Consider the following 11195-nt stretch of genomic DNA (forward strand, 5'->3'; position numbering starts at 1 on the left):
GAAGATGGTGTTGCTGGATTCAAGGATATCCAAAGGTTTCATGCGGGAGTGAAGAATTTGTATTGATCTATTCAGCATATAGCAAAGTACAGAAGAAGAATATCAGAAACATCATGCGGGAGTGAAGTGAATGATAAGGTGATCTTTGTGCTTATCTGTTTCTTTTTGGTCAGAACATTGGTTCGGTCTTTTTGTGTTGGATTGTTCAGCTTCAATCCTTGGCTGTCATGCTTACCACTGGTTAGTGAAGTAAGCATTGTGTGAATTCTGTTGATATATGACTATTTTCCGCTGCATAGTCTCTGAGAAACCCTAGGGTTATGATGGTTCAACAGAATGTATGGCAGGTATTGACAGCTATAATTAAAGTGTCAAAGATACTTGAGTAATCTCTCAAGTCCACTCATACTCACATGGTTTATTAGAGCTGATGAGTGTAAACTGATCAATGATATTCATAAATATCTGCAAGTGAGCACCTTGAAATCTTCAAGGTTGAGGTGTTCCTAGAAGGAGGAACAGATGTCCTATCTGATGTTGGGACATTAAGAACTGGTATGCAGCTACCAGTTGAAGAACAGATGTTCTGGTCCTAAACTAATGTAGTGTGAGTACATTCGCTTGGAACCTACTCCTGATCTGGAAGAGGAGACATCTGCCTTGTGTGTTGATTGGTCAGAATACAATCAACCGAACCTTCCATCCCAATTGTCAATTTATTTCGGGCATATATATGGGAATATGGGAGTAAAGCTCAGTGAAAATAAAAGGATTCATTTAGTTTTTTTAAGACCTGTATGAAGAATTCAAGATGAGCTTATATCTGGTATTCTCTTCTGATTAAAGGAACCAGATATGTGGAATGTTTTCTTAACCATAGAACAGTTAATGGTGAAAATTGAATACTGTGTCTCTTTCACAGTGAAATATGATTTTGAATATTGTGTGATGATTTAAGGGAATCAGATTGCTGTGAAGAATCTGAGTTGTTTTCATGTGTTATGTCATAAGTGAATCTGTTCCAGAAACCTTATTGAGGGAATCTCCTCTGTTACAGATTGTGACATCCATTATCTCAAAATCAAAATGAAAGTCTGAAGAAAAGTCTACTGAGATATGGCATATATTATCCCTTAATCATGACTGATGTGTAGCTGAGTTGATGGTGTGTGTCGTGCTTTCTCTGTCTTTCCTCAAGGTACATGAAAAAGGATGATGAGTGTGAGATCCTAAGAGCCTTAATAAATGATTTCTTAACAGATGTTAAAACATCATTGCCAAGAAGAATGCTCTTATGTATGAAGAAGAAATCATTTAGAAGGATCTGGTGTGAGCAGTAAATTCTATCTGAGTGTCTAATAGGTACTTTGACGGAAGAATTAGTACTTATTAAATGTACAGCCTGAATACAAGACTCATATACTCTGCCGGGAGATGAGTATGTGTATTAAGTATCCATGGTCTGGTTTGAATTATGTATCAATTATAGTTCTGTGTTATCTTCTCTTAAAGCATTAAGAAGGGCAATGGTTGGCTGTAAAGTTTAGGTTCAGACCTATCTGTTAAAGACAAGTTCAGGGCTATTCAGAAGTTTCTTCTACTTCAAGGTACAAGAAGTGGCAGTATTGATCTTGTGTAGCTAGCAAACGAAGGATTCCAAACTTGGAAAAAGTGGCAAGTTCCAAATGAAGAATGCTTCAAGGGTAAGGACAATCATTCATAACATCCTTATGTTGTAATCCTCAGGGGGGGAATGAAGCAAGACAAGACATCAACCAGTGTAGGAAAAGGAACACTCAGAGGAATGGATGAAATTCTAAGTCTGATAAACTAATGTCTTGTGTGATGTCACAACATCACTATATGTGAAGAATGAAGAAGCAACATTAATGTCTGAAGTGACAGTTCTGACTTAATGTGGATTAGAATGGGCACATTCTGATCTCGGTGATTGTAACATGTTCTAGAAATACGTGTTTACTTTCATGATGAAGACTTCATTAGTGAGTATGACTATGAAGACAGAAGTTTGGTGAGATGATCAACATAGCTAAAGATAAAAGAGGATTCTTCTAGTTCTATCAAGGAGGAGCTCAGTTTGTCTTAGAAGACCATGATCTGATTGAAACATGGCAGGGTAATGATCAACAGTGGAAGAAGTGGTAGTTCTTTATTGTGGTCTGTGGCAACCTTTCTATGGAAACACCTAGTGTCAAAGGGTCATCAGTTGACTATTTCAGGTGAAGACAAGGTGGTAGACTTGAATCTGTTGCAGAAAGAGAAGTGGAGTTAATGGGATGTACTAAACAGCTCAACTGTATTCTAATGTTATACAAGATGTTATAACATCTAATTTCTGATGTGAGTATTTTTTTTTAAGGAAAAAATTTGCTATAGTGAGTGTGTTCAGCAGGATTGTTGAACAGAGGGTGCTGCTCTTGAAGATATTAAGATGAGTCTTATATTTTCCATTCATCATTTCAAACTTATTCCATTGGGGAAGCTCAAACTATCTCAGATAGGGGGAGTGACTTCTTAGTTCAAGATATAATTCTAGAAAATTATCTTGGTCTGTTATACTCTACCATCTTAATGAAGATGTTCCAAGTTAGCAGAAGCTTTTCAACTCAGTTAGAGGGAGTTTCTTATGAAAAGGTTTATATAACAAGATGTATCATTGCAGTCAGTTATCTGGGAATGGTTGAACCCAACCATGTGCATCTGGTATCCACAATTCTTTATCTGGTCTAGTGGCTGCATGCTTCAATAGGTGGTGGAAGGCTCTTCACAGTTGCTGTAAACAGTTTAAAGATAATCATAACAACAGAAGTCTATGACTAGTGAGTCAGTAGAGTAAGTGAGAGGTCTATTACTTGGTTCATTGGAAGATTTGTCAAAACCTCTTAAAAAGATCTTGAGCATTGTGCTTAAGGGGTAAAAGAGGGACAATGTGTGACAGGATGTCATGACATAGTTAAAAACATTAATTCTTCAGGGTCAAACAAAGAAAACTGCATTGGGTTTATCTCTTCTCGTCAGTGGCCGGTGTAAAGTTCAATCAATGACTATGCATGCGCTGGATTAAAGATAACTCCTATCAGAAGAAAACAGTCAAAAATTGCTTTGGAAAAAGTAATTGCTTTTGGAATTGTTTCTTATTTAATCGGTTGACCATTGAACAAGACCAAAGACCATCATTAATACCTATGATCTCAAATGGCTATAAATTAGCATCTTCCCAACAGGCTTCAGAAATCAAATCTCTCAAGATGTGTTTCGTGTGTGTTCGTGTTGGGTGCGTGCAGGTTTGGTATTATGATGGATGCATTTACCAAAATCTATCCAGAAAAGCACAGGGTGGAGAAATCATGTGTCTCTACCAGTGGTATTTCACAAATAACAACGAAAATGTTTCTCCTTATTCAGCCTTCAATAATGGAGTCATTTTAATTGTAATTTATGATCTAAGTTATGAACACAATTGTGATTTGTGTTCTGAGTTACGAGGAAGGATGACAGAAACTCATTCAAGCTTCATCTTGGACCTCGAGCTAGAAGGAATGGGTTTTCATATTGTCACCTATAGTCCTCGCAGACAAAGGCCACCATCCATCGTCCTCCTCATGTACGAGTGTTGCATGAAGGTGTTGAACTTCAAAGGTATGACATTGGTTCAAGCTTTGTCATATTATGGCTAAAAAGGGGGAGAGATGGTACATAGCATGCTGATTTTACTACTGTCAAAAGAAACAAAAGAAAAATCTAAAGACAGAGTGAATTGAAGATGTTATGATGTGGTTAAGCAGTGAAGAACAGAAGTCCCAATTCTGAGAATGTAAAAGACCGTTCTTCCTGATGCCTTGAAAGTTGAAGCACCTGCTCTTGATCAATGTAAGTTTTAGCCAAAATAAGCCAAAGGGGGAGATTGTTGATGTTCTGCTATGAAGAATTGTCTTATTGGCATCCATGCTAGACTAAAACATAATAGCAGCAGAAAGTAATATTGTATAAGTCTTGCAAATATGAAAAGAACAAAACAGGTACTAAAGCAAGATGTTATATGGCATGTCATGACTTCAACCATGACATCGCGCCTGTAGAACTGAGGAAAAAAGATTCATTTTGGTTTAAAACAGATACAGAATATTCTATGAATATTATATAATCCTATGTGGCGCATATTTAAAGGTCAAAGAATCGAGTCAGAATATTGTAGAATCAAATCTGAAGATTGAGGATTCAACGGTTTCTAATTTAGGAGATAAATTAGGAAACTTATGATTAAAGACCTTATTTGTAGCAGAATATTTTCTGCATATTTGTAAACCCAAGTCCAACTGGGATCAGGTTATAAATAGAAATCTTTGTAACCTAATTTTGTAGAGCTAATAACCAAAGCTAGGAAAATGTAGTCTCTAGGGTTAGCCGTGTAGGTGAACCACCCGGTGTGTGGGATGGTCACTGATTTGTGCCTCAAAACCTGTAGGTGAGAGGTTTGGTGTAATCACTCCGAAGCTGTGAAGCAATGAGTGAAGGTTTGTTCTTGGAGGAAGCTTTAAGCAATGAGTGAAGGTTTATTTGTGTTTAGAGTGCCGGGAATTAGGCTGTCGATGCAGTGCCTGAGTTGTTGACTGCTAGACATCATTGCTATGATTGGGAGTGGAATGGAGATATTCCATATCAAGGGAGAACCTAGGTAGAAATTGCATTGGGCAGGGTTTAAGTGCGAAGTTGTAAACGGGGGAGTTTAGCTTCAAATTAAGACTACTGATAGTGGATTTCCTTCCAGGCTTGGTTGCCCCCAGAGTAGGTTAGTTAGAACAAAACTGACAACACAATTATGTGTGTTGTTTATGTTTCTGCATTGTTTATATGTTTGTTCAGTTTGGATGTCATAACATCGTGCATGACATTAGTGTTTGGTTTAATGACTGTGCTGTCACAGAACCTCTGCTAAGCAGAGTTATTTATGTTAACTGAACTAATACGATCCCGGCACTCATGGACTTCTGAATGCAAGAAGTAATCAAAATTAGGGGTATCTGTTTGTACTGCCTCAGCTAAGCTGATGACAGAAAAGGTGTCGTGATATTGCGTATGACATTCCGAGTCTGTCTTACCAGAATTTACATATCCGACTGCGCCTTTTTCATTTTTCACTGAGGGATAGAGCTAGAGCTTGGCTCCAGTCTTTACCCGCAAATTCTGTCACTACTTGGAATGAACTTAAGAAATTCTTCCTGGCACGATATTTTCCACCTAGTAAGACCGCCATGCTAAGAGCCCAGATCAATGGGTTCAGACAAAAAGATAACGAGTCCTTATTCGAAGCGTTGGAGAGGTACAAGGACATGCTGAGACTCTGTCCCCATCATGGATTAGAACAATGGTTAATTACCTATACCTTCTATAATGGTCTCCTCTACAACACGAGACTTACAATTGACGCCGCTGCAGGTGGCGCATTGATGGACAAAGAATATGCCAATGCCTACACACTTATCGAGAGTATGGCTCAAAACCATTATCAATGGGGAAGCGATAGAGCTCAGTTGGAGAAAACTTCTGGAGAGAAATCTTCAACGAATAGTGGTATGTACGAGATAAGTAGCCTCGGCCGCGTTAACGCCAAAGTCGATGCCCTAACTTAGAAGATCGAAAACCTCACTGTAGCACCTGTAGTCGCCGTGGCTGCTGTTTCCTCAAATTGCGAAATATGCGGGATGTCTGAACATGCCGCCCCCGAGTGCCATCTTTTGGCAGAAGTTTCCCCCGAACAATTGAACTATGCTCAAGGAAACCCTTACTCAAACACATATAACCCAGGATGGAAGAATCACCCTAACTTCTCGTATAAGAACAATAATGCCTTACACGCACCTGGTCAAGCACCTGGTGTACTTGATCCGCTGTCGCTCGCGGGTCAAAACGAGTAGTTTTCAAAAACATAGTATAGCGACAATGGCTCGAGTCGTATCGCAAGGATTCTTGATTTTTATTAACTAAAAGCTAAATCGATTAAAGGGGGGGTTGGTTTGGTGGTCGAATTACAGAAAAAAAGTGCTTAAAATAAGTGATTCTGAAAATAAGCTGTTTTGAAATAAGTGATTAAAATGCAAACGAATTCACTGTTTCGGGTTCTACTTATCATCGATTGATACAACTACGATCTCTATCCTATTTGAACACAATATCATTCAACAAGCGTGATCGACATCGTAAGATATATATCCCTATTGCCGGATTAAGCATACGGTTAAAGATATCGCAATTCAACGGTTAAGCAGAGTCGAATTGCGATCAAAATTCAAGAACATGTATCAATCCAAATTAAATCAACAATATTATAAGAAAATCGAATTAAGCAAACAATGATCATATAATATTATTGAAAGGAATAGAAATCTAATTGTAGTTATAACAAACTCAAAGCATTGAACCTGAATACAGTAAATTCGTCCGGATGGTTTAGTTCTCCATAGCAAATCGTGAAAAGCCCTCTAAAATTCGTGAATGGAAGATAGATGAACAGTAACCGCGGCTGCCTAACCTAAGTCAAAGCCACGACCCGTTTTACAATCCAACTGGGTCAAACATACGACCCAGGCCCAAAACCAATTAACCCGAAACTTAACTAAAGCTAGTGCAGCAACTTCAATGCATATTCTGGCCCTTCTACAGTCCGATTCTGACTTTGACTCAAACATAAGAATTGTAGCTCTTTCTCTTAGCTTTCCGGCGATTATTAGAACGCCTCAATCGGACTCCTGGAACTCCAGATATGATCGTTTCCGTGCAGACTGTTATTGCTGAAAAATTAATACGAAAAACAAATAAGTGCAAAAATAAAATAAAATATAAAAACATATTAAAACATAAAAATAAATAAAACAAACCGAAGAAATACTTGAGTACAAACATGGAAGAACGTGCATTAAAATGCACTGATCAAATTCCCCCACACTTGAACTTTTGCACTCCGAGCAAAATGAAAAGAAAGCAGAAATACATCAACAGTTACTCATCCTAGGCTACAAATCTTCTTCGGGTAAGTTTGCATCGATAGGTACTAATCTTGCACACTAAGGACATCGTAAGAACACTAACCACAAATATGCAGACATAAGGCTCCTAAATACACAAACCAATTCAAATCATATTACTATACCATAGCCTAACTTACTCATCCTTTTTGCTCTTTTTCATTCAGGCGCAATCACATTAAGCCCGTTATCTCCACACACTTATAGCAGGACAACCGGTTAGTGACTCTGATCCTTTTGCACGGGGTTCCGGTACTTGCGTGGCATAACCCTTTGCTTACTCAGATGTAGTTGCGGGGGATCGGACCGTAATCCTCCCTACCAAGTTCAGCACCAGAAACCGCTGAACCAACTAACAAAGAGTTTTGAAAACTTTTTTTTTTGAAGATTACACAACCGTTGGGTTAAGTGACCGGGTGAGGGTCACCAAACTTAGAAGGTGTATTACCTTTTTCTTTTCTCTTTTTTTTCTTTTCTTTCCGGAACATTCACTTATATTCATCGGCTTCCTGCGTAAAGTGTGTGAGAGATGGTGCCGACTGCTGAAATAAACTACTCAAGAGCTGTCAAAGAATGAGAAATTAAGGCTAAAACATAATAACAAATTCAAATCAATTTCCGTATGCAGGAGACTTACGGTGTTAGAACGATACCGATCTTGTGAATTTTTCCCAAGTCTCCGCAAACCCGACTCAAATCAGTGTGTAGCCTAAAACTTTCAAGAAGATGCATTTTTTATTGAAATTAAACAAAATACTAACACACAAAAAAAAACAAATAAAACACACAATTTCCTCCCCCACACTTAAACTAAGCATTGTCCTCAATGAAAAGACATTACTAATAAAGTAGAGAGAAGGAAATAAGGACTCCCTGATCAAGTTGCAGTGTAGTCAGGTGCTTCTAAAGAAAGCTCCTCTATGCTGACATCTTCAGGCACCGGACTTTCATGGAATAACTTCAGCCGCTGCCCGTTAACCTTGAAGACTTTGTCAGTACCTGCACTTTTTATTTCTACTGCACCATGAGGGAAAACATTAGTAACAACAAAGGGGCCAATCCATTTGGATCGAAGTTTCCCAGCCATTAGCTTAAGGCGGGAGTTAAACAGTAAAACCTGTTGGCCCACAGAAAATTCCTTCCTAGAAATCATTTTATCATGGAAGTGCTTAGTTTTTTCTTTATAAATCCTAGAGCTCTCATAAGCCTCTAATCTAAGCTCTTCCAACTGTTGCAATTGGAGTTTTCTTTCAATACCTGCTTGTTGCATCTCCAAATTACAACTCTTCACCGCCCAAAAAGCACGGTGTTCTATCTCAACAGGAAGATGACACGCCTTACCAAAAACAAGTCGATAAGGAGACATCCCAATGGGTGTCTTGAAAGCTGTCCTTTGAGCCCAAAGTGCGTCTTCTAGACGACGGCTCCAGTCTTTCCTGTTTGGCTGCACCATTTTCTCTAAAACCTGTTTGATCTCCCTGTTGGAGATCTCAGCTTGCCCATTAGTCTGTGGGTGATATGCAGTAGAGACTCTGTGCACAACTCCATACTTTCGGAGTAAGGCTTCCATGGTGCGGTTACAGAAATGAGTGCCTTGGTCACTTATGATAGCTCGCGGTATTCCAAACCTGCAAAAGATATTAGACCTGACAAACTCTGCAACAACTTTAGAATCATTAGTCCTAGTGGGGATAGCTTCCACCCACTTTGAAACATAGTCAACAGCAAGCAAAATGTAAAGGAAACCAAATGATACAGGAAAGGGACCCATGAAATCGATCCCCCATACATCAAATACCTCACAGAAAAGCATAGGATGTTGAGGCATTTCACTCTTGCGAGTGATGTTGGTACCTGCTATCTGGCACTCTTTACAAGTGCGATAAATCTCAAAAGCGTCCTTAAAAATAGTTGGCCAATAGAAGCCTGAATCAAGGACCTTTCTTGCAGTCCTTTGAGGACCGAAATGTCCGCCGACTTGAGATGCATGAGAAAATTTTAAAATAGATTCAATCTCATTGTCGGGGACACATCTCCTGATTACCTGATCACTACCAAACTTCCATAGATATGGATCATCCCAAACATAATATTTGGCATCACTTTTGAGTTTGTGAACCTGTGATCTAGATGCACCTGTAGGAAAAACACCAGCAACAAGAAAATTAACAATGTCAGCAAACCAAGGCGTAATCCCATGCAAAAGAAACAACTGCTCATCAGGAAAATCATCCTTAATAGGAAAAGGATCTTCATCTCTCTCTATCCTGCTCAAGTGGTTAGCCACTAAGTTCTCAGCTCCACTTTTGTCTTTAATCTCGACATTAAACTCTTGGAGCAGCAACATCCACCGAATTAATCTTGGTTTTGCATCCGGCTTCTTCAGCAAGTACTTTAAAGCTGCATGGTCAGTAAAAACAACAACCTTGGAACCTAGCAAATAAGATCTGAATTTGTCAAGAGCAAAAACAATAGCTAGAAGTTCTTTTTCAGTGGTAGTGTAATTAGACTGTGCAGAATCTAAAGTCCTAGAAGCATAGTAAATAACATGGGCAGCCTTGTCAACTCTTTGTGCAAGGACAGCCCCAACTGCATAATTGGAAGCATCACACATAAGCTCAAAAGGAAGTGTCCAATCAGGGGGCTGAATGATGGGAGCAGAGGTCAATGCTTTCTTCAAGAAGTCAAACGCTTGTTTGCATTTGTCATCAAAATCAAAAGTGACGTCATTCTTCAACAAGTTCGACAGCGGAAGAGCTATCTTGCTGAAATCCTTGATGAAACGCCTGTAAAAACCTGCATGACCAAGAAAAGAACGAATCTCGCGAATGCAAGAAGGGTAAGGCAGTGTAGAAATCACATCAATCTTAGCAGGGTCAACAGAAATTCCTTTTTCAGAAATAATATGACCAAGAACAATTCCCTGCTCAACCATAAAATGACACTTTTCATAATTCAACACAAGGTTAGTCTCGATGCATCTTTCTAAAATCAAGCTTAAACTGTTCAAGCATGCATCAAAAGAAGAACCATAAACAGTAAAGTCATCCATAAACACTTCCATGCAATTTTCAATAAAATCAGAGAAAATACTCATCATGCATCGTTGGAAAGTGCCAGGAGCATTGCAGAGGCCAAAAGGCATCTTCCTGTAAGCAAATGTACCGAATGGGCACGTGAAAGTGGTCTTTTCTTGATCTTCAGGTGCAATATGAATCTGAAAGTAACCTGAAAAACCATCAAGAAAACAATAATGTGATTTACCAGCTAGCCGTTCAAGCATCTGGTCAATGAACGGCAAAGGAAAGTGATCCTTTCTAGTAGCCTGGTTCAGTCTCCTGTAATCAATACAAACTCTCCAGCTGTTCTGGACTCTAGTGGGAACAAGTTCATTCTTTTCATTTTTAACCACTGTGAGTCCAGATTTCTTAGGTACAACCTGCACTGGACTTACCCACTTACTGTCAGAGATAGGATAAATGATACCTGCTTGCAAGAGTTTGGTTACCTCTTTCTTTACAACATCAAGAATCAAAGGATTAAGCCTCCTTTGGGGCTGCCTTACTGTTTTCGCTCCATCCTCAAGTAAAATCCTGTGCATACACATCGAAGGACTAATACCTGGAAGGTCGGCTAATGTCCACCCGATTGCTTTCTTGTGCCTCTTCAATACCTGCAAAAGTCTGTCTTCTTGATTTAAATCAAGGTTAGAAGAGATAATAACAGGAAGTTTTTCATTATGCTCCAAGTAAGCATATTTCAGGTTCCCAGGGAGCTCTTTTAGCTCTAAGGACGGGGGTTGAATGATGGATGGAAGGCTTGGGGCAGCCGGGATGTCAAGAGCATCGACGGCAAGAACAGCCTCATCGGTAACAACTTCACCTGTAGGAAATGTATCAGGCTGCAAGGAAGCATCAATCTCAGCACAAAGGACACAAACGTTAGTGTCAGTGCAGTCAGGACATGAATAATCATCATCAAAATCAGAGAGAGATGGAAAATCAAATGCAAATAATTCAGAATAACTCTCATCAACTAGTTCAGAAATCAACTCAATGTTAAAAACCGAATGCTCCTCCACAGGGTGTTTCATGGCATCGAAGATATTAAATTTTGCGACGATGTCACCAAATTCCATGGACATGGTTCCAT

At 39.1% G+C, this 11195-nt stretch overlaps 1 non-coding gene across 1 annotated transcript; it reads right to left on the minus strand.

Annotated features, from left to right (window-relative positions):
- Positions 1-5273: 5273 nt before the first annotated feature.
- LOC131637456 (small nucleolar RNA R71) lies at positions 5274-5380 on the minus strand. The gene has a single exon (XR_009294339.1). It is a non-coding gene; the product is annotated as a small nucleolar RNA R71 (small nucleolar RNA).
- Between the last annotated feature and the right edge of the window lie 5815 nt (positions 5381-11195).

The sequence above is a fragment of the Vicia villosa genome, unplaced genomic scaffold (genome assembly GCF_029867415.1).
Source record: "Vicia villosa cultivar HV-30 ecotype Madison, WI unplaced genomic scaffold, Vvil1.0 ctg.002005F_1_1, whole genome shotgun sequence".
In the NCBI taxonomy this organism is placed as follows: Eukaryota; Viridiplantae; Streptophyta; class Magnoliopsida; order Fabales; family Fabaceae; genus Vicia; species Vicia villosa.